The sequence below is a fragment of the Acinonyx jubatus genome, chromosome X (assembly GCF_027475565.1).
Source record: "Acinonyx jubatus isolate Ajub_Pintada_27869175 chromosome X, VMU_Ajub_asm_v1.0, whole genome shotgun sequence".
In the NCBI taxonomy this organism is placed as follows: Eukaryota; Metazoa; Chordata; class Mammalia; order Carnivora; family Felidae; genus Acinonyx; species Acinonyx jubatus.
The window spans coordinates 33,787,968-33,810,881 of NC_069389.1; the positions used below are offsets into that span (position 1 = coordinate 33,787,968).

The following is a 22,914-nucleotide window of genomic DNA, read 5'->3' on the forward strand; positions in this document are numbered from 1 at the left end:
TAAGCAGACTCCACATCCAGCTCAGAGCCTGATGCAGGGCTCGATCTGACGACTGGGAGATCATGACCCGAGCTGAAATCAAGAGTCGGATACTCAACCAACCGAGCCACCCGGGCACCTCTGCGACAGGACTTTTCATGCACAGCCCATGTCCAGCTGCCCGGAAGCTGATCCCAAGGCAAGGATTTGTGTGTGAGCAGTTCAGCCAGGAGGGAGGCCCTTCCGGAGGAGACCTGCAGGGGAAGGGGGGAGGCGGCAAAGGGAAGGAAAAGAGGAGCCACGCAGGGCATGTCCTTGCCCGGCCTCACCCGTACGACAGCTCTGGAGGGTGACCGCTTCTGAGTCCGCATGGCTAGGGGACCTAGATTTTCACACCCCTGTCCCCATCGGCCAGTGACTGAGAGCCACAGTGGGGGGTGGGGGGGTAGTCACCTCCCAGGCACTGCCAGTTCCCCGCACCGGTGTGGCCCGAGGACTGACCTCCCAAAGCGAAGCTTAGGTGCTGGTGGAGCGTGTGAGGTGAAAGCAGGAGCAGAGTGCACGCGCCAAGCGTCAAAAGGGATCCCGGGGCACCCGGGTGGGGCCGCCACCCTGTCTGCTGTCACGGGGAGCGCCGTCTTGAGAAGGAACGGTGGCTTGCCAGCGACTCTTCTGGCCGGGCTGATCGTCCTCCTCCCCGCCATCTGCTGCTTCCAGGAACAGTGTGGAATCCTCGGCCGGGCGTCTGTTGCAGACTGCACCTCACGTTCACCTTTTTCCACAGAAGACGGGAGGCCAGAGAGCGCATTTCCTTGACGCTCTGGTTTGGGGGCAGGCAGCCGTCCAGCCCCGCGGAGGGCTCTGAGTTCCAGCTTGGTATCCATCCCAATGCCACGGCTTCTGAGCCCGCCGCCAGACAGCTCTCTCTAAGGCGGTCACTTGTCAGCAGCGGGGCCACCGGCCTCGACCCAGTGGCGGAAGCTCCCGGCCCATCAGGACTTGCCCGAAGACTCCAGAAACCGGAGGACACAGGTGCCACCGTCACGTGTGAATTGCGTGGGCCGGAGGAACACTGAGCTTGAATCGCAAAGTGAATTAAGCCAGGCCCCTGGGGATGGGAGAGGGGAGGGATGCGGCCTCCTTCCTCGCAAGGAAAGAAATAACAATGGAAGCAAGGGAGTACAGAGCAAGACCAAAGAGTCTCCTTGTCACACCCTCCTGGGTTCAGGCCTGGCGTGGTGTGCCAGGCGCAGGCCAGGGCCCCTGAGAGGTGAACCCTGAAACAAAGGGGCTGGTGAGGATTCCTCTTTCCCCCGTGGCTGCCTTCTGTTCTCAGGGGGCCGTGTGGGGGCCATGCCAGTTGTTCAACAGTCCGCGGCTCGTCCCTGCTTCTATCCGCCCCTTCTGCCACCCCCGTGGCCCCCTCTGCTGTGCTGTTAGCAACCCCTGGGCGCGTCACCCTGAGGGAGCGAGGGAGGCAGGCCTGGCTTTGCCCTCAGCTTCCCAGCAGCCAACAAGAAAGAAAACACTAGACGGGTGAGAGTCCGCGGTCTTCGCCCAGAAGCCTTGCCTCCACGTCTCTGTCCCCCTTCCTGCCCGAGAGCCGTGCACCAGGTGCCCCGCAGCCGCCCCTCAGTGGGGCTAGCCCCGCGCTGTCGCGAAGGTGGCGCCTTCTCCCCGTGTGGACTGCGCTGCCATCTCAGAACCCCCACTTACCCAGGTTTTCTCAGGTTTGGCATTCTTCCAATCCCACAGGAATTCAGCTGATAAATGAATTCATACTCAAAGGTTATTGACTTAATTTGTCACCCCCATCCAGGAGCTATTTGCACTGAAAAGAGATCCACCAGGGAGAAGGCCATGTTTCACTGCAAAGAATGCCTTTCCAAGGGGCGGTTGCTGGGGGGGGGGGGGGGTCGGTTCAGGCGCTGTGGCCTTCGGGCAGCCCCTGTCACCTCTGAGGTGACACAGGAACTTTTGGCTGCAGGCATTTCCCAATTTTAGTGTGTCCTGGGCCCTGGAGATTGGATTTAGTGGGCCTGTGCGGGGCCCAGGAGTCTGCATTTTAATCTGCTCTCTACTTTCCGACGGAAGTGGTCCGTGGACCGATTTTTGAAAAATGCTTGGGTATGAGTCTGCTCCCGCCGCCACAGACTCTCCGTGGCTGAAACAGCAGGAATTTATTCTGTTCTGTTTGTTCAGCTCTAGAGGCTGGGAATCCAAGATCAAAGCATGGGCAGGTTTGGTGTTTCCTGAGGCCTCTGTCCTCTGCTTGGAGATGACTGTGTGTCTCCCTGTCCTCACGTGCCATGTCTCTGTGTGTCCCCATGTCTCGTTCTTATAAGGACACCAGTGAGATTGGATTAAGCCCACCCTAAGGGCCTCATTTTATCTTAATCACCTCTTGAAAATTTTTTTAAAGTTTATTTATTTACTTTGAGAGAGAGACAGAGCACAGAGAGAGGGAGAGAGAATCCCAAGCAGGCTCCGTACCATCAGCACAGAGCCCGAAGTGGGGCTTGAACCCCCAAACTGCAAGATCATGACCTGAACTGAAATCAAGAGTCAGATGCTTAATGGACTGAGCCACCCAGGCACCCCCTTAATCACCTCGTGAAGGGCCCCTTCTCCAGAGGTCCTGGTGGTTAGGGCATCAATATACAGATTTGGGGGAGGGATACAATCGGCCCGTCGTGGGCACGTAGAAACAACAAAAACGAAGGCAGTTTTGAAGTGGTTACCAAGTTCGCTCATCTTTTCAGTAACTGCAAGAGAAAATATACCCGGGTTTAAAGAGATTATGCAGAAAGCACTGGCCATTGGCCGCGGTGCCGGAGGCTGCCGGGCCTCGGACAGTGACCCCCGTCAGCACTGCTGGCCCCTGTTTGGGCAGGCACCTTGGCTCACCCTCTCTCTACATTGCCTTTCCTATTGTTATTCCTCCTAGGTTTAGAAACAGCCTTTCTTCTTTCAGCATCACAGGAGAGAAGTCTTTGGCGCTGGCACCAGCGTGGCCGCCCGAGGCAGCCCTTGCTTCTGCCTCCGAGGGTGTTTCTTTTCTCCAGAAAGAAGCTAGGACCCTTCACCCTCCCCATTCATCAGCACCACGGGTAATCTAATTACAGCCTTGTCTTAAAAGAGTGACTCATTTACAATTGAGACTTCTTCCTTATGAAAATGTAACATCTTGAACTATGTTTTTATGGCCCCCTTTTTCCAAAAATAAAAAAGGAAATTAATTAATTTCCTTGCACACGGGAAAAACTCATGAGGTCTTGCCGGTCGTGCGAGGAAAAGATTCTCTCTCTCTCTCTCCCTTTCTCTCTCTCTCTCTCTCTCTCTCTCGGCCTCCCGCTGTGTGACAGTGAAATGCTAAAATGATTTTGGCAGGAGAATATTCTCAAAGGCTGTTTTTATTTCAGCAGCAGAAGAGTATCTCAGAACGCAGGCTGCACCTCTGCCCTGTGGGGCTGTTTCTAATTGCACGAGGTGAGCTGCAGAAATCCTTCCCCCAGCCGGGTGGGGAGAAAGCGGCAAGAAACCTAAGAAAGATAATCGTGTCTGCCACACTCAGTGCTCACCACTTAAAGGAATTAACTTGTTGGAACAAAATATTTCTATGGGTGCAGAAAACTATGCATTAGAATAATGAGGCTGACCCCTTCCTTCCGCTTTGCAATCACTGGGGTTTGTTGCTTGTCTCTAATCACAACATGCTATGTTCCTCCTTGCTCACACCTCTGTCTGCGAGACTGGCTGTGAATACTTTAGATTATCACCTTCTCATTTTCAGTGTGAAATAATTGCCCAAGGATGGAAACTGACAAACAAGAATGTGGATTTCGGAAAGCAGCCCACTCCTTTCTTAGGATACCATTCTGTGTCATCACCCTCTCCCATCGTCACGCCCACCCCTTTAGAAGCCAAGTTGTGCTTTTGGAGACCTGGATTGATCTGAAATACGGAAGACAGTGAGGGTACTGATATGTTTAATTAAAAACCTATTGGACGCTGTGGCATACGGGTATGGAGTTCTGGAGGTAAGCCTTGTGGGTCACTCTCGGTGCTGCCGCTTACTGGCTGTGTGGTCTTGGGCAAATTGTCTAACCTCTCTGAGCCTCAGTATTTTCACCTATAAAAATGAGAAAATAATAACAATGCCTTACGGGATGGCGAGGGCGGAAAGAGTTAGCACGTGTAAAGTGCTCAGGACCATGATCAACATACAGCAAACACTCAACAAATGCCAGCTATTCTCTTTACGCCCTGGGAAAAGAAAGAGTGGATGCCTTCTTTCTCTCCTTCGGAAATGTTTAGTAAGCACTGTGCCTGGGGATCAGGAAAAGTAATCTAGGTCCCTGTCCTCAAGGAGCTCCTAGTTTTGTGCATGTGCCAAATGTGTACACAACTTACTATAATACTGTATAAGACAAATTTGAATAAATGCCGAGTAAGGATAATAGAACCATCGTATGGGGGCATAAGAGGAGAAGCACTTAATTGGACTAGAGGATCATGGATGGCATCATGAAGGAAGTGACATTTGAGCTGGACCTTGCTAGGATAAAAGGTCTCTGTAAGTAGAGAACAAAAGAAAGACGCCCCAGGGGGAGTACAAGACCCCTTCAGAGAAAGGCAAGGGTGCCTGTGAAATGGAGACAATGGAATGGAGGGGACCTGGGGCCGGAGAGGGAGTCGGAGCCTTCATCTATCCTGCAGCAACCTGGCATCTTGATTTTTTTTTTTTTCCAGGTGAAAGAACTGGAAATAATATTGCGGCATGAAGTTTTCCCCATATTTTTTCCTGTGGAAGAGTTTGGGAAAAAACCGTAATGATGAGCAAAGTCCTACAGTTACCAACTCTTATTGAGCCGCAAGACCCCCCCCCCCAATTTTGTCCATACGGGTCACTGATTACACCCAGAGAAATCTTTGTAGTCGCCACAAAAGTGCAGCTACCTCTGGGGTACGGTGCAGCCGTTATTTAACTGTCACGTAACGTGACGACCGAGTGTCCTATTAGAGCTAAAATTTAATTGTGAAGACGGGTACCATATTTAACCGCAATCCTGGGGGGTATGTGGGTTGACAGGCTGTAATTACCAAAACTGGAACCTGGCCAGGGCACACCTACTCTTTGCCAAAAGAGCTATGGGGGGGGGGGGGGTTTCAAGGACCGCAGGCCCACTGAAGCTGAGGGTTCTGCAGGGTAGGGAATCGGCACTTGCGACCCCACAGCGCCCCCTAACAGAGCTCAGGGCAAGTTCAGGAGCTCCGGGCAGCAGGCCCCTTCTGACCCTCCACACTTTGCCGCCTACCCCCAAGCCCTTCCCTGCCTCCGCCTGGCTCCAGTCCATCCTGGGTTATCAGAAAGTTTCCACTTAGGGTTGCGTGGCTGTGGGTCCTGCAGTCAGGTTTGCGCTGGGTCTTATCTGTGCCTGTCTGTCTGTCTGTTTGGCCCTCTCTGGATGTCTCTCCCCAGGTCCTGCTGTTTCTCTCTTATCATGATGGAAGGGCTTGTGCTGATAAAACAATCACCCACCAGAGCACAGTGGTTCTGATGGCCAGCTGCTGTTTCTACACAGAGATCAATTAGAGACATCTTTTCACTGGGGCAGTGGGCTGGTCAGGCCAGTTTACTAAAAAATCCCATTAGGAGTCTGACTGTGAAATGCATTATATTTTGGCTTTCCAATGCAGTTACTACCAGAAAAAATACAAAGGGGGCCAAGAAGAGGTGGAAATGTGGCTTGCTGATGTCACTGTAGGGTTAAAAGGGAGAAAGTTCTGGGCTGCGAGCAGCTGTGTGAATAAATGTGGTCTTAATTTAAGGTTATGGATTTTTTAAAAAGCCTTGCTTTTTGTCTTCAGAAGTCTTGGCATTCATATCAGTTAAAAAATAATTTAGACAGAAAATAAATGTTGGAGCAAACTCAAATTATTATGTGCATTTTAAATAAACCTGTGTTTTCAGCTGCAGACCTAGCATATGAATAATAACATTAATAGTGATCACCATCATTTGTCAACTGATGATCTTTTCCCTCAGACCTTCCAGGCCCTTGGTTCCTGGCTCTGCTCTTCAACTGAGCCCAAGGCCTGTCCTTCCTGAGGGGGGGCTCATGATAACAGCCCCCCGCTCCCTCTGCAGAGTGGAAAGGTATAAAAGCCCGGGGTTCTAGTCCCAGCTCTGCCCTAATTAGCTGTGTGAACGTGGGCAAGTTGCTTCATACCTCTGGCCAGTTGTCAAAGGATGGAACGATCTCTAAGGATGAACGGTGGAGCCCATAATGTGCAAAATCAAAAAGCAATACAGGAGTGTCACCTGGGAAAAATTTTTCCCCTTTCTTAAAGATGAAAGTTCTGAAAAAAAGGAACAGATTCAAACAGCTACTTCAACAGAGGAATTATTGAACAGGGCACGGGAGGAAGTTAGATTAAGACTAATTTTTTAAAAACGTGCGGGGCGGTTTTCTACTTAGTTTCCAAGAGCACACACACATACATACACACATAGGTACCCTTTGGTCAAAGGCAAAGCCACGTAAAACGCTCACTTTTCTCCCTCTCTGGAAACAACAACAACATCAGGATATTATGTTCTGTCTAATTCTTGTAGTTGTGTAAAACTGTCCAGATACTATCAGCAGAACAGTAATATGCAAGGTTGAACCATATGAAATTTGTCATTTCTAGAAGCCAAAAAGAGTTGAATATAAGAAATTTCTTATGATTCAAACTAATATTATATATGTGTATCAATATACATATTTATATGTAGGGTATATATATACTACACATCAAAAGGTATATATATATTATTATGTTTATATACAGTTATATACATTATTACATATCAAAAGGTATATATGTGTATAATACATAAACCATTATAAATTATATAAGGGGTGCCTGGGTGGCTCAGTCGGTTTGGCATCTGACTCGTGATTTTGGCTCAGGTCATGATCTCATGGTTCGTAGGATCAAGCCCTGCGTGGGGCTCTGCGCTGACAATGGAGCCTGCTCGGGACTCTCTCTCTCTCCCTTTCTCTCTGCCCCTCCCCCCTCTTAAAAATAAATAAGTAAACATTAAAAAATAAAATAAATTATGTAATAATAATGTAGTCTAGAGAAGAGTGATGAAGAGTGATTCTTCTATATTCTTATTTTTCTAGCAAATACTTTCCCAGCCAAAGACTGGTACATTCTTCATATCCCTATCCCTAACACAGAAGGGGATGACCTAAGACTTATTAACAAAACACGCTTTGGCATCCCACGCTACATTTCTAAACATGGGCTCAGACCCCGATTTGGTCCTATAAGAATATAATCAGAAGTTGACATGTGGAAAGGTCACTTAGAGGCACTAGCAGGGATGTTGGCTCCCGGCAAAGGCAAAGGGGGCCCTGGGCACCTGGGGAGAGTGATCCCAGTGGAGCTGGGTCCAGAAGGACCTCTCTCTACACAGCTTTACTCAGACGTCTGAGGTCATAATACATATCCCTGGGGAGAGATGTGCTTTAGCAGAGTTTATTGGCAATTAATTTTTATTGGTGATTTAAAAAATTCAAAATACAAGTATTATTATACCCAATAATGATTTCAGGGAAAGCCAATGTGATAGAATGTTCCAGGATATTTTCAAAAGAAAAAGATGAGGCTACTAGGAGTAGGGAAGCTTCCTGGAATAAAGCGAGTGAATTCCAAAATGAATAATGAAATAATGATTCCAGAGAGAAACAATCACATTTTTCAGTGATGAAAAATTTCACTTCCTTATTTTAGGTACTCATGTCTTTATTTGTTGTTTCTTCCATTTCCATAAAACAGCCGGAATAACCAGACCAAGTGCTCCCTAAAAGGTATTTTTCAATGGAGATAACTGTAAATTTTCATTGTGAAAAAAAACCAAGAAATTATGGAAAAGTATAAAGGAACAAAATAAAAATCACCTGTAATCTCATCATTCACAAAGTATGATTGCAGAGCACACGATGTTTTTCTGCAGACACACATTTTTAAAGTGCTAAAACACCAAATCATTCCACACCTTCTGTTTCCAACTTTCTTTTTTTCAGTTAGTGACATCTATGTGTCACAGACATCCTTCCATATCAATAGATATAAAGCTGCTCGTCTTTTCAAAGTGATTACATGGTATTCCACTGTATGCTTAACCAATCATCTATTGATACGCACTTAGATCACTTCCGGTTTTGCTACTATAAACCTCACCAAGATAACTAATCTTATCATTATACATCTTTGTTTACTTGTTTGATTATTCCTTAGGATTCTTTCCTAGAGGTGGAATCTGTGAGTCAAAAGACAAGGCTTTTGTTACGCCTTGCCAAGTCGCCCTCCAGAAAGGCTGTACCTATGTACAGTCCCATTAGTGGCAACTGTAAATGCCCATTTCCCCTCGCTTTGCCTGGGGAGGATCAATATGTTTAATCTTTGCCGAGCTGATAAATGAAAAATTATACTCTACAGGTTCAGTCTCGCTGGTAATTAAAGAGAAACCAAATAAAAAAGCACCTTTTCGGTCTTCATGTAGAATGGACTTGTATTTCTTCTTTGGTGGATTGCCTACTCATGCCTTTTGCCCATTTTCCAATTTGGATATTCCTCATTTTCTTATTGATTGAAAGAGCACTTTATATATTAAGGATACTCTTCTTTCAGTTGCTGTCTATGTAAAAAATATTTTTCTCAGTTTTTCACTTGTCCTTTCATTGGTTCCATTTTTTTTTCTTTTCAATGCCAAACGTTTGCCTTGTATGTGTCAAAACAGTTCACTTTTTCCCTAAGGGTTTCAGTCTTCAGCGTCACTCTAGCAAGGCAGCATATCCCTCTGTATTTTATTTTTCCAGTCTTACTGAATTGCACTGCTTACAACTGTCTTTTCCCTCCAAAGCACATTTCTTGTTTCTTTCCGGAGGTTCTGGAGTGAAAACGGAAGGGACCTTCGAAACCAGACCAGAGGAAATATGACTATTAATAGTAACGCTTGACATTTCTATTTTCAGTGTGCTATAGGAGCACTAATTAGTAACCCCCTTAGCCTAGCCCCAAGGGTCACTCTGGCTGCCATTCACTCACCCTACAGGATACCGTGGCATAGGGCAGGGAATGCTGTGGCATTCGTCTGGTGGGCAGCACTCTACCTGGCCAAGACTTCAATCCAGGCTCCTGATTCCCCATCTGTGCTTAAATTAAGGTAAGGCAATTTCCTCCACACAGGCTGGCAGCTTTCCAGAACGCACTCGGCCTGCCAGGACAAGTTCTCTAGCTGAGAAGCCACTGCTGTTCCTTCCCCCTTCCCAGAAATGGGAAATCCTATAATCTATAGGATGGTTTGCAACCTGGGTTTCTAACTTTGTCTTGGACCACCGAGGGGATTGTACCACTATTGAATTCACTCCTGATTTTTGACCATCCGGATGCTTACTGCAAGAGTTAGGGAAGGCGAAGTAACATGGAGGAAATGCGTGGGTGGAAGGTACCTTCTAAGTCAGTGAATGGTGTGATCCCAAGGCCGCCTTATGTGGAACTCACTCACACCATGAAGGGGGATCGGGCTCCCTCCAGTGCCAGGCACTGGGCTAGGGGCTGAGGGGACAATGAGGCTTGGCAGCTGCCACGGAATCTGGTGTGGACTGGTACGTCGAAGCTATGGACAGTATAGGCCTCTAGGGCCTGACGGAGGAGAGGTTCCTGAGGAGTGGCCTCTCTGCTGAGATCCAATAGACCCACAGGAGTTTATCAGGAAAGGGGGAATCTGGGCTCCTGAGGGAGATGAAGGCAACGTGTAAGCGTCTGAAGAGCGGAGTAGGAGGAAAGCCGGGACGGTTGGATTCAGAGGAGGTAAGGGATGATAGCAGTTGTTTCTTACATTATCTTTGGAGAAGGGTTAGGGATTCGCCCCGCGCCCACGTATCCCAGACCAACACTTTTGTGATAAAATGCAATAAAATGGATTAACAAATGTTAGCGCCTTCAAAATACAAACCCCATTTTTTTTTTTTTTTTATTACTAGATTCAACAGGCAAAAGCTCCTCTGCCGAATTGCCATAAAAGTTCACCTGATTCTTCGTTTCTGTACTCAACCTCGTGGCCGACCAGCAACAGTTTGCCTACTGGTCCCGGTCCGCAAAGCCCGCTTTTGGAGCGGCGCTGAGCCAGAGCTTTCTAGGAAGGGGGCGGGGTCGGCGGCGGCCACGGCGAGGTGTTGAGTCTAGGGCGGTGTGGGAAGTGTCCTTTGAATGTAGCAACAAATAGGTAGTTGCAAAGAGCAGTTTCGATGGAGTGGTTGAGACAGAAGCCAGACCAAGCGGGGTGAGGAGTCCACCAGCATTCCCAGCAACTAGAAAACACGCAAGGGGAAGACGAGGGACAACAGGAGGCGCCTAGGCCGGGTCCCTGGGCCGCCGCCCAGACAAGATGGGTAGCAGCCGCAGGCGGGTGACGTGCCAGCTGGGGTTCTAACCCCGGGCCTAATGCCAATGCCAATGCCGCACCCCCCTCCCGCGCCCCCCATCCCCGGGGTTTCCCCCGCAGAGGGGGGGAGGAGCAGCCTGCCGAGGAGCCAGGTGAGGGCGCTACTGCATGGCCTGTCTACAACTGGCAGGCCCCAGAGCCCACGACGGAGTGCCTGGCCTCCCTCGTCAACAAGGAGGCGCTCTGCGCCTGTGCCGTGCACTTGCTGGCCCGCCAGGGGTGCGTGCGCACGGCTTCCGGGCACGCGGGGCGGTGCCGGCAGTGGGCAGGGCCGTCTTCCACGCTGCGTTCACGGGCATGGCCGCCGCGTGCACTGACGTGGCGCTGCGGGAGGTAGAGGCGGCGGCCTACCTGGCCCTGCTCAAGTTTCTCTCCTCCCCTGAGGTCACGACCACGTGGCACACCCGGGGCCGGTGCTCCAGGCCGAGCGCCTGGAGTTCCAGAAGAGCCTCAGGGCTGCCCACACGTCCGTGCTGCTGAGGCAGGTGAGACTCTTCAGTGAACCCCAGCTGGCTGGCCGGTTTCTGGAGAACATCGGCCAAAACACTGCCGAGGTGGCCGTGCTGGCGCTGGACACAGTAGGCATTTTGGGGGGTACGTTTGTTCAGCACCGTTGTCCGCTGGTCCCAGGCTGAGGGTCAGCGACAGCAGCTGCAGGTTTCTCCCGAGAGCGAGTGCAAGGTTCTGGGCAAGGCGCTGGCCCTCGTCTGCTTCCCAGTGATGACCATGGAGGAGTTTGCTGCAGAACCTGCGCCCAGGGCATGCTCGTGGACTGCGAGGTGGTCAAGCCTCTTCCTGCACTTGGCCGTGCATCCCAAGCTGCCTGTGGACTTCATGGACCAGCAGGGCGGAAGGAGTGCAGCAGCATCAACAGCTTCCAGCAGAGGGAGAGCCGCTGGGGCTACAGCAGCCCCAGAGGCCACATCAGGTTCAACATCAACAAGAGCATTTTCGTGGTTGGCTTTGGGCTGTATGGCTCCATCCACCTGGACCACTGATGACTACGTGAACGTCCAGATCATCTGCACGGTCAGCAACACGGTCAGGGCCAGAACGACAGGGGCTTCAGCTGTGATGGCTCCACCAGCACCTTCTGGGTCATGTTCCAGGAACTGGTGGAGGTGCTGCCCGGTGTCAACTACGTAGCCCGTGCCACGCCGAAGGGCCTGGACTCCCATTAGGCACCAAAGGCCTTCCCAAGGTGACCCATGAGTTCCCTACCACGGAGGGCCAAGGTGTGTCTTACCTTCTGCTATGTGGCCAGGAACAACAATGGCAGGTCCACGGAGGACAGCCACATCTCCAAGGTCATCGACACCTAGGCCCCTCAGGCCCTCAGCTCGTCTGTGGAGGTTGGCCAGGACCCTGAAGTCACCTGATACAGGTAGGCCACCCCACATTTCATGCAGAGCCCCGGTGCCCCCCTGCCATGGGGGTTGTCCACTCACTCCCTACCACATTCCTGGGCGTCAGGAGAGAGTCTTTACTCTCCATGGTGGTGAGTGTGGCTGCCTGTTCAGAGGAGCTGGGATGTGGCCGGGGGCAGAGGTGGGGGCCACGTGAGCCAATCCCTTAGGACTTGGGATGCAGGACTGGCCTGGAGCCTCCCTGAGCCGAGGGTGTACTGTCCCTGAATCTCAGGGCCACCTGACCCACTGCCTGACCATAGGCTTTGAATGAGTTTTCGTCTCGTGTTTGTTTTCGTTTAACTGCCCATGGCACTGCATCTTGGATTTCTAGTTCTCTAGTAGGAGTATGTGGGAGAGGCTTCTAGTGCATTTGGTTGGGGTCTTGTGCTCTTTTGTTCCGGTCAGTTCACTGGGGATGTTTAGGCCATCCTGAGCTTGGCCCCCAGAGCACTGGCTGGAGCCCTGGAGACTAGGACTCTTTGGTTCTGGAGCCCCCTCAGAGTCCTGAAGGCTGGCTTCCTGCCAGGCTCAGGCCCACCCAGTGGGCCTTGTGAAGGGCCATACTTGTCTAGCCTCTCTGAATGGGCCCTTCCAGGCCCCTGCAGCTGAGTGCATGGACCTCAGACCTGATCTTCCTGGGAGGGGCAATGGTGTGAGTCAGCCATGGTGGCCATGTCCCCAGCTGGCCCACCTGTACATACTGGAGCCCTGCCCCAGCTGGCCTCTGAGTGAGCACTTTGCTCAGAGGTGCTGGAGGGCGTGGCCCCTCCCCCAGCTTCCAGGTACCTCCCCACTCCCAAAGCCTGTGTGTTTCTGCCCCAATGATTCCTTCTGGATCCTACATTCTCCCCCAAGCCATGAAATAGTTTTTAAAAATAAAGAAAAGAAGTGTACCTACAAACAAACAAGCAAGAAAGCAGAGACAACCCCATGAACTGCTTAGGCTTTATATTGATAAGCATCATCCTTGTTTACACAAAACGGTTGCCAAAAAATCTATGTTTTGACATGGAATCCAGAGACAGTAATGGGAAAAAGGGTGTGGTGTAGTAGCAAATGTATTGGTCTAAGACTCCAGAGGCCTAGAGTGTCACGTGGGGCCAGGCAGTCATAACCTGTGTGATCTTGGGCATCATTCGCCCCCTCTGCCCGTCAGTTTCCTTCTCTGCCAGATGAGGGGGTTGTACAAAATCTCCGTTACTTCCAACGTTTGCATTGTATGACTTCACTGTGAAATAAATCACTGCAAATATCAATATTCCTCAAAATGGTGTGACTTTTGGTGGAGTCGCTGCATCCTGTTGATCTGGCTGGGCCTGTTCAAGAGCTCATCCGTTGCCTGCCGCCAGGTGCCAGTGGAAACGTCTCTTGGTTACAACTGGTGAGATAAACACGTGCCCCCCCCCCCCCACATTTAGGACCCAGAACGTGTGCTAAGGACCCTGCACGTTCATGGTGTTAACGTAGAACCCACTTCCTGGTCCAGCCGGAAGGGAGAGGAAAGAATCTGAAGGCGTGTTCGAGCTGGTCTGGGTTTTGTGAAAGCCCCAAATAAAGGTGCCGGCTGGGGGAGTTGGGATGTGGAGCGCAGTTATGGCTGTGGTCTAAGCTGGGCAGAGGTCTGGGAGACTCTGCAGCGGGGTCACTTTTCCTTTTCTGCCCCAACCCCTCTGAAGCAAAAGGACCGTTGGCCGGATCGTTGGTCCTCATCCTTGTTCTTTCTATAGCTGAGAAACTGCCCTGTCGTTCTGTTTATTTTTTAGTCTCTGCTATCACAGCGTCCAAAGGCAGCAAATCGTGCAGTGTCGCTACAGGTCTTTCTCCCATCCATCGTGTATTATCTTTGAACATTACTCCTGGCTTTATAGACCTTCCTGTGACTGTGTTCCGCATTGTCTTCTGGGCAGAATTAGCAGAGGCGCCGTGTGGCCATGGGCACAGAAGCACAGGCGCGCGCACGCTATTCGGTCGGAGCAGAGGGAAGTGGTTCGGTGGGCTCAGTTAAACGCCGAATCGCCACGCACTCCCCGTAGAGTGGCTCCCTGCTGATGGGCAGCGTTGAAAGCAGGGGCTGCTTTTCACGGGTCCCCTCGTAGCTTCACGTCGTTCCCTGCCCATTAAGTAAAACTGGGACAAGCCATTTGGGTGGTTGCGGCCACATCTGGCTGGAGTGCCCAGCTGTTGCTCTTTCCTCTCCTCGATGTTCAGTCCCCGTGATGTGGACTCATTACAGCTGTGATCGTTGCTGATGACATTAATGCACTGTGCCGCTTCTCCGTCGCACGTGCCATCTGCTCCCATCAGCCCTGTGGGGTAAGTGGTAGGTAATTGTTTCCCATCGGTAGTCCATTTTCTCAGATAAAGGATGCGAGCTTCAAAAATAAACATCCACTCTGAGTCATGGTGCCGAGGCCAGCATGGATCTGGGGGCAGCCATCCCATCTAAGTCGAGTAGTGGGTGAGCCTGCTTTTCCGGTAATTCAAGTCAAAGGGCAATTTGATTCATTAACAGTGGCTCTCGGAGAGGAGGAGGTTCAGGGAGAGTGTAGAGGCAAAAAAAAAAAAAAAAGAAAAAAAATCCCTGAGAGTTCTTCTAAACCAGCTGGGTCAGAGCAGAGAGAAGGGGAGGGATGGCACGAGAAATTGGTGATTCATCAGCTAAGGCTCGCTAGTGGATGGGAATGAAAGGTGAGAGCCCGGGTAATTTCAGCGCGGGCTTTGGCTCCACGGTCTCAGCTCTCGGCTTCGGCTTCCTCACGGAGCACCACGGGTTCCAGACCAGAGTCGGGAACGCAGAGCGCCAGGAGCGCCGGGCAGGGCTCAGAAGGTGGGCAGGCAGAGAGGGCAGGACGGGGCAATGCCATAGAGGAATCGACAGGCCAGCTCACGGAAATTATGATGGGAGCGAACGTGACTTAGCTGCAGCCTCCCGGACTCCCAAGACGACTGGTCGGGCTTGCTTTTTTTTTTTTCCCCCTTAAGGAAATTGCATCCTACAGTTCACTTTTAACCTGCTAAGAACTGCCACCCAGCATCCTCGAGGTGACTTGTGCCTCCCCTCGGACCTCATCCCTACCTATGTCAGCTATTTATTCAGCAAATATTTGTCGAGCTCCCCCAGGATGCTGGACACCGTTCTGACGGGGGGCGTTGCTCCTGGCCTCCGGAGCTGGGCAGGCCCGGATTTGCCATTTGCTGCTTTCATCCTGTGCAAACCTGCAACCCCTCCAAACTTGGGTTTGCACACCTCTGCAAGAGGGCAGTCGTGCCGTTTTCCTGTGATTGTCATGACAGGCAAAGGAGAGGGTGTGTGGCTCAGGCCAGAGGCAGCGCAGGCCTTTGGTAAACGTGGGGGCCGGAATGATGACCCTCCCTCTTTTGACGCACACCGGTCTGTCCCGTCACACACGTCCCCTCATCTGTGAGGTCCTCTCGTGCCTGCTCCACCAGCCTGCCTGCTGCCCACGTCTGCTGGCTCAGGCACCGATTTCATAGCTCCTGTGCCCAGCTGCCAGTCCCCACTTTCTTTCGGGACGGCCTCATTCCTGGGTGGACGGGGTGGGGGCAGGGCTCTCCTCCCAGCGCCCCTGGGGCAGCTGAGTGGGTGGAGGGGACGCGCTTCTGGCTCCTTCCTGCCAGCCCAGTGCTCCTAAGCGAGGAGAGGGAGATTCCTTTACACCAGGCTTGCTCCAGTCGCTGCCAGTCCCGCTAATTGATTCATGTTATTTTATTTTCTGTACTGGTGGTTAGGGCCTCCAGCAATTTTATGCAAATTTATGAACCTTATGCAAATGAGGGCATCCCTAGACTAATTGCACACAAAATGCGAGCTTTGTGGGTACCTCCCCCATTCAAGTGTGCCCTGACTCCTTCTCATCCCTTAAATTACTCCCAAACTCCCCTATGCCCACAAGCCCACAAGATCAGCAGCCTCCCCCTCTGCCAGCCTCCCCACCTGCAGGCTTCTCAGTGGCCATTTTGGAATGTTTGAGGGACAACATCAGCTCTGCTTGCGAGGGCAGGAGGCTGCCAGCGTCCCAGCAAACCCTAGCTTTGGGGGACACTCCTCTCCGCTTGTTTTCATTTTATGTCATTTTGATCTCATCCAGCTTCCTCTTCCAGTCCTCCCGGGACAGGTAAGACCAGCCTGCTGCAGCCTGGAACCTGCCAGAGGCTCATAGAACTGGCTTGATGTGGCCCCTTTGGGTAAGGCCAGGGTTGTATGCAGCCCTCCCGTTTCTAGGGGACCCTGTCCCCAACCTTGGGCTCATTCTTGGTGCAAGAACGCTGACAACTAATCCCCAGGAAGGTGCCATCTTAGGTGGAGTTCCCTTGAAGCAGGGCCTGAGACAGGAGTTTAGGCGCAAGTGACTTCTTGTGGGAGGGCTCTGGGGAGAAGCCCACGAGGGAAGCAGGGTAGGATAGGGGAAAAGCTGAGCAGGTATGGGTTCAGCTAAGGTCTTCAGCAGGGAGCTCTGGCACCTTGAGGCAAGGGAGTGGCTTTCTGTATCACACGCCACACCCCCTTAGACGGGCATTGGTTGGCAGTCACCACAAGGGACAAGGGTGGTAATCTGCCAGGCGTTTGGGGGCAAGGAGGCTCCCATCTGAGCCCCCAGCGGCTGGGGGATGGGTGACCGGCCCAAGTCGGGGACCAGCAGCGTTTCCTACTGGTACTGAATAAAATGCCCGGACACAACCACCGACACCAAGGCCTTTACATTTCCTGTTTGTTTAACCTAATTTAATTTTAACATCCCTGTAAAGCAAGCATTTAAATCACACCGATTTTATAAATCTGCTAGTGCTCAGGGCAGTGTGCCACCTGCTTCCAACATCATATGACCAGTAAACCTCCTAGACGGAGGAGGGATTTGAACTTGGACTGACTTCCCTGGGAGCCTGTCCCGCCTGGCAGTGGGCCAGGACTTTTGTCTCCAGCCACTTACATGTCCAAGGTCAGGCTGTGCCACTTCCGGATTCTGATTCACCTACCTGTCCTCAAGAGCCCACTTTCCCTTATTCTCCCTTTTGTATGGCTTCTTACAAATTCCCTCAGAGAATGTGTGTTGGGGGGGGGGGTGCAGGGAGGTGGGCACCAGAGTCTTAGGGGACAGGAAGCAGAGCCAAAGCTTCTTAACCCTTCCTGCTCCTTCCTCTCCCCTTCTGTCCCATCTCCCCAACTTCAGTCTCTTTTTGGCCAACTCCCCCCCACCTTCCCCTCCTCCTCCTCTCTCCCCTTTCTCTCCCTCCCCTCCCTTTCACACCTCCCCTTCCTGGCCCATCCCCCTTTCCTTCTTCCCCTTCTGACACCTTTCCCTCTCCTCTGCTATCTTCCCCTCCCTCCATTTCTGCCCTTGGCACCTGCCTTCCCCCTTATCTCCTCGCCCTCCACCTGAGCCCCCAGAGAAGCCGAGGTCTGTACCTCTTGGCTCCAGCCCGATTAGATTAGCGGGCTCCGGGCTGTTGCAGAGCAGACAGCCCCCTCCTCCCTGGCCCGCTGGGGTGGGGGCAGCAGGAAGGGAGGCCGGAAGGACTCAGGCTGCAGAGGCCCCTCAGACCTGCAGGTGGTACCTGGATCCTTCCCCGCGTCTCAGCGTGGCAGTCGCACTAGAGGAAGGTGCAGAGGGGGAGCTGGGGGGAAGAGGAGGCTGGCCAGAGGGGCCCAGTTTATCTTGACTCAGGGAACAGCCCACCCCCCGCCCCCCCGACAGCCCTGGCCAGAGAATGGCTAAGCAAGGAATGCGCTACAGATCCAAGGATCTGTGTGGCTTCCAGAAGGTAAAAGTAGACTGTGATGCCAGGTGCCTGCACATCGGTGCCATACCGGCCGCCGTTTGGCCCTTTGTACAGATTGCAAGGCCATAGTTGACCTGCCTTCCTCCTGAGAGGTGTTCTCCATGCAGACCAACTGGCCAAGGAGTGTAACCGTCATTAGAGCCGGCATCACAGTAGCTCTTACCACATGTCTGGTGTTGTGTGAAATCTCCCCCTTTTACACATAAGGAAACAGAGGCACGTTGAAGTTAAGTTACACGGCTGGCAAATTGTGGAGCCAGGATTCAAACTTGGGGAAGTCTGGCTCCAGTGTGGGCCGTTAACCACCATACTGACAACCTGTCCTTGCTAAGTGTTTTGCTGCTCAGGATGTCCCCGTAGGCTCAGAGAATGGGAGAGAGACCGATCTGGGACCATTTTCTTGAGACGGCAGCCAGGGAGGGGGTACCATTTCCCTGGGGCAGGTGGCCACAAAGCTGGGAGTTTCTCTTTACCCTCTCCCTGCATCTGTGGGCTGTGTGTCTGTGCATTCCTGTGTCTCTGGTCTTGCCTGGTGGTTCTGGCCAAAACTCAAACCATGGGAACCCTGTTTCTCCAGGAGTGGGAAAAAAAATCTGCGCTTCTTCTCTCCTGGGGGTCGGCCCGGGAGCTGCCCCGTGCCACTGCATGGACCTTACACACTGCCCTCCCCAGCTCTTCCATTCCTGTGGGGGGCACTTGCCACTCTCTGCACTAGTGCCCAGGGTGGGGGGGCTAGACATCTGGAATGAGCCACGAGGGGTGCAGCTTTGCTGTAAAAGGAAGGAAGCCCATCACCACATGTCCTAAGTAGTCACCTATGAATGGGGCCAAGAACTGACACCTTCCCAAATCCCTTAGAATTTGGCATCTGTTCCAATGGCAGCCATTTGTTGAGGCCTTCTGCGGGTCCAGGCTCTTTACAAATGTTATTGCACCTCTACACACCAAGTACCTTACCCCCACTTTAGAGGTGGGAAAACTGAGACGTGGAGAGGGTAAGTGACCTCCTGGCCCAAAGTTCTGCAGCAGGTTGCCCGATCCCCACACCCGTGCTTTCCCCACATGGTGTCCTCCTGCTGGGGTCGGAGGGGAACTGTGTGGTCTGCCTGCCAATGCCTCCCGCTCTGCTTTGCCCACGGCCCTACCGCCCCCCCCTTCTGCTGTTCTCGCTCCTTCCTTTCTTCTTCCCGTTTCCCGCTTGTGCTTCCACCTGCCGCCTGCCCCCCCCGCCAGCTCAAGCCCGAAGGGGGAGCACTTGGGGTGTCGGAGGGAACGGCCCCCTTCCTTTCCCTGCACTGTTACTCCTGGTCCTGACTCAGTTAAAATCGAAAGCTAGAGGTGTCCCAGGGCCGAGGACACAACAGACCACGGGCGTGAGTGGGTGTGCGTTGGTGTGTGCGTGTGAGACAGTGTGCCCGTGCCAGGGAGGTACCTGTGGGAGCGTGAGGTGGAGCGTGTCTGGGTGTGGGTGTGTGCCCGCACACCCGGCAGTGGTCTGCAACAGGGAGCAGAGCCGCCTTCAGCAGATCAGGAAAGGAGTTGGCCTGCGGGCTCCGTTGGCACTTGGCTCTCACGCGGATGCAGGGGGCTGGCAGCTGGAGCCAGACGGCCGGGCAGCTGAGGGCTGTGTGTACCCCCGCTTCTCGGGGCCCATCCCGCAGCTGCCCGCAGACCTGAGAAGCAAGGCTCTGGGTGGTCTTCCCGGTGGAGGTGTACTGCATTGGCTTGGAGTGTCAGAAGGGGCCCGGCCGAAAAAGAAGGCTGGCGCTGGGAATGTCGTGGCAGTTCGGGGTAGCGGGAGGGAGAGGGAAGCCGTTTTGAGCAGGGCACGGTGGGGAAGGGCCGGCTTTCCCCCCCCCTCTCCAGGGCAGCCGCCTCTGCCTCTGGGACCTCAGAAAAGAAGGAGGGGAGGGCCACGGGGGGTGCTGGGAGGACACGAAGGGGCAATCTGAGTTTGCAGTGAAGGCTTTGCCTAGGACCTCCCAGCCAGTTGCCTCAGCACGAAATTAAGGGAGGAAGGCAGGCTGGCTGTCATGTCCTGGAAAGACCCAGATTGCGTAAGCGCTCGTTCCCAAAGGCCCTGGGAACCCACTCTGTGTGGTCCAACGCCCCACCCCCACAGCCCAGTCCCTGCCAGACAGCCTGGACCTCACCACGTGCTCATCGTAAGGGCTGCCATGGAGCGTGCAGGCAAGGGTGAGGTTCTCTCTCAGGCCGGAGTGCTGGCAGACCAGGGCCAGGGGCACACCAGGCTCTTTGACAGCACAGGTCCGTGCTGAGAACAAACAGCTTCTCACAGGCAAGTAGCAGAACGAGTGTCTCAGATGGGAAGTCCTGGGTATTGCGGGCACGTGCTTGCAGAAAGGCATGGACCGAGGCTAATTCCAGCCTCGGCACCTCTCCATCCTTGCTCTACTCTGGCACAAGCCCTGGAGTTTTTAGGGGAAGTATAATGATATGGTGACCGAGCGGCCTCCGCGTGTCCTGTCACCGGGAAGACCAAAGTCAGGGCCGCCAAAAGTCTGATCATTCCCTGGGAGTTGTTGGAGCCTTTCTGGAGCTCCCCACGTCTGGGGCCTGGCAGAACTTCTGTAAGGCAGGAGTCCTTGATGAGCCTTTGCCCCTCCCCCTTCTGACCTGTGTAGGCATGCTTTGCTAGAAGGAGAACTTTTGCTGCCCTGTTCAGTTTTCTTTTGGGTAGAGCCTCCCCAGTCCCCACGTACAGGAATGATGAGGGATGGGATCTTAAGGGGAAGTGCTCCCCACATCCTCCGCTCTCATCGAACACAGTTGTGCCTCCAGGAAGGCCCGAGTCGGCTTGGCCGGGGCCCACCTCCAGCTTCTGAGCAGATTTATAATGAAATTCAAACGAGATTGAGGTTATCCAGGGTGAACGAGGCTGCTTCTTGTCCCTCCTTTCTCTGTAGAGGGCTGCAGACTGTCGATCTTAACCTTCAAGAATTGTCTTTGAGAGTGGAGTTAGGTAGGAGGGAGTGGATAAAGGCCAGGATGGGAGTCAGACTCACCCTTGATGTCCATTTAAGCCCTAGGGGTGGGTGCCATTCCTTAGCTAGGAGAGAATAGGGACAAGAGGCTTCAGAGCCTGAACACCTGTGTGCCCTTGCGATCCTCGGGAGGCTTCTAGAGCAGGATGGCCATTGCTGCGCATACGAGCATACCCCCGGCGTGAACCCCAGGCCCGTTCCAGCCGTTGTTTGGGGGAATTGAACTCAGCACAGTGGGAACGATATGCTTCATTTCGTCTTCTGGCTGAGAATCCGTGTTCGTTTTCGGCTACCTCCTTTCTTCTGCCTCTCGAAGCATTAGCCCATCTCTGGGCTCTCCTAAGCAACAGAACGCATTCCAGCAAGCAGGGGGCCGCCGCTAGGAATTGCACTGGCCAGGACTAAAAGCCTCGTGCCTTCTGCCCTGTGGCTGGCCATACTTCCTGCACACCGGGGCAGGCCAGGCCAGGCAGCCAGACTCGGGCTGACCCGCTCGCAGCACTGCGGAACTCTGGCCCCCAGTCTGCGGGATTCCAGCAAGGTGCCATTTCCATATTCTCTGGCAATAACTAATTAGCGATTATAAAGCTCTTTGAAATATGAAGTGCTGCATGATAATATCTGTAATGAGCCTGATTCTTTCCCTCTTGCATGGGGTGGGCGGGGGGAGTAGGTTTTACACCCATTAAGGGGAGTTGGGCTGCAAGCAGCCTTCCTTCCCTGAGGGGCATCAGAGTCTGGGTCTGATCAAGCGGTCCTAGGGAGGGGGCATCAGAAAGCGGCCCACCGGCAAGGCATCGCTTTGACGCCCGCCCTTCTCCAGTATTCTACCCCCTCCCCATCAGCCGCTTACCAGCTTCTGACTTACCCTCCCCTGGGCAGAGGAGGGGGCGCTGAGGATGATGGATGGAAAGGGGAGAAGAGAAAGGTGGAGTTAGGGTGAGGAGAACGAGCTGGGCTCGTGGTCTCCTTAATGTGATTTAGAATTTCATATTAATATATCACCTCAGAAAAAAATTAATGAGAAACGTGAAGAAAATAGGATAATGAATATGATAATATATGGGGAGTGCTTTGGGCTTCTTGGAACAAAGGTGCAAGGAATTATTGCTGTGATTTTCTCACGGTGCATATATATTTTTATTAAACTCTAAAAAAAATGCCAGTAGATTCACTTCTTTGCAAGGTATTAACGCCCCGCAGAGGAGTCATTCTTCAATTAGTTTCCTGAGCCTCGGCCCACCTCTTGGCTGTTTTCTCGTCACTCTTCTGGGGACTTCCAGCTTAAGGGACAGGGGAAGTAGATCAGAACGCTCAGTGGCTTTGCCCAGGAGGGCTGGGTGGTGGGGGCGGGGGGAGTTGAACGCAAAGGGGAGCTAGGAGTCCGGGTCCTGGCCGGATGACCACTTGGGGTAGCCCGGAGGGAAAGGACAGCGTCCTTGTGTTCACTTTCCTGGCCTGTCTCCCCCACCAAGGGTCTACTTGGGCCAGACTTGTTTTCGATGATTTACACGTAATTAAATAGAAGTTCCCAGTTGGAAGGGAGCTTTGTGGGGCTACCTTGCCAGGGGACTGCAGAGGCTAGAACTAAGCAGAGTGTCACATGTCTTACTGTTTCTCACTTCCGTGTACCAGTGGTCCTCACGGCATGGTCCCTGGACAGCAGCACAGTGTCACTGGGATTGGGTGAGACACACACATCCCCAGGCCCCATCTCAGACCCACTGAATCAGAAAGTGTGGGTGTGGGGCCAAGCAATGTGCTTTGACTAGCCCTCTAACACCCTCACGTTGGAGAGCGCTTATGCCAGAATGAGTATTCCACGGGAAGCTACAGATTGTCCTTTTCAAGGAGAAAAAGGGGGTGGCTGGTGGCGGTGGTGGCGGCCCTTGGCAGAAGCGCACAAACTAAGGTACGAAAGCTAAATAGGTGATGGGGAGGTCTGAGATACCGCGTGCCACACAGGCTGGATGTCCCAGAAAGCAGACTCTGGGATGGAGTTTAGCATGTGGGAATGGCCTTGGATCAGTGCCTGTGGGAGGGAGGGGAGGAAGCAGGACTGGGCAGAAGTGGAGCTGTCATGAAAGCACAGGGACAGCCTTGGATGGCCCATCAGAGTGGCGGCCGAGTGGAGGCGCGGTGACCAGACCTATACCCCACCTGCTAGGAGGGGCGTGGTCTTGGCCTTGGCCGCCCTTAGCTGCTGAGGCTGTCTTGA

The 22,914-nt window shown here is 52.9% G+C and overlaps 1 pseudogene; it reads left to right on the forward strand.

Annotated features, from left to right (window-relative positions):
• The first annotated feature begins 478 nt into the window (after positions 1 to 478).
• Positions 479 to 22,001, forward strand: LOC128311586 (BTB/POZ domain-containing protein 2-like; annotated as a pseudogene).
• Positions 22,002 to 22,914: the final 913 nt, after the last annotated feature.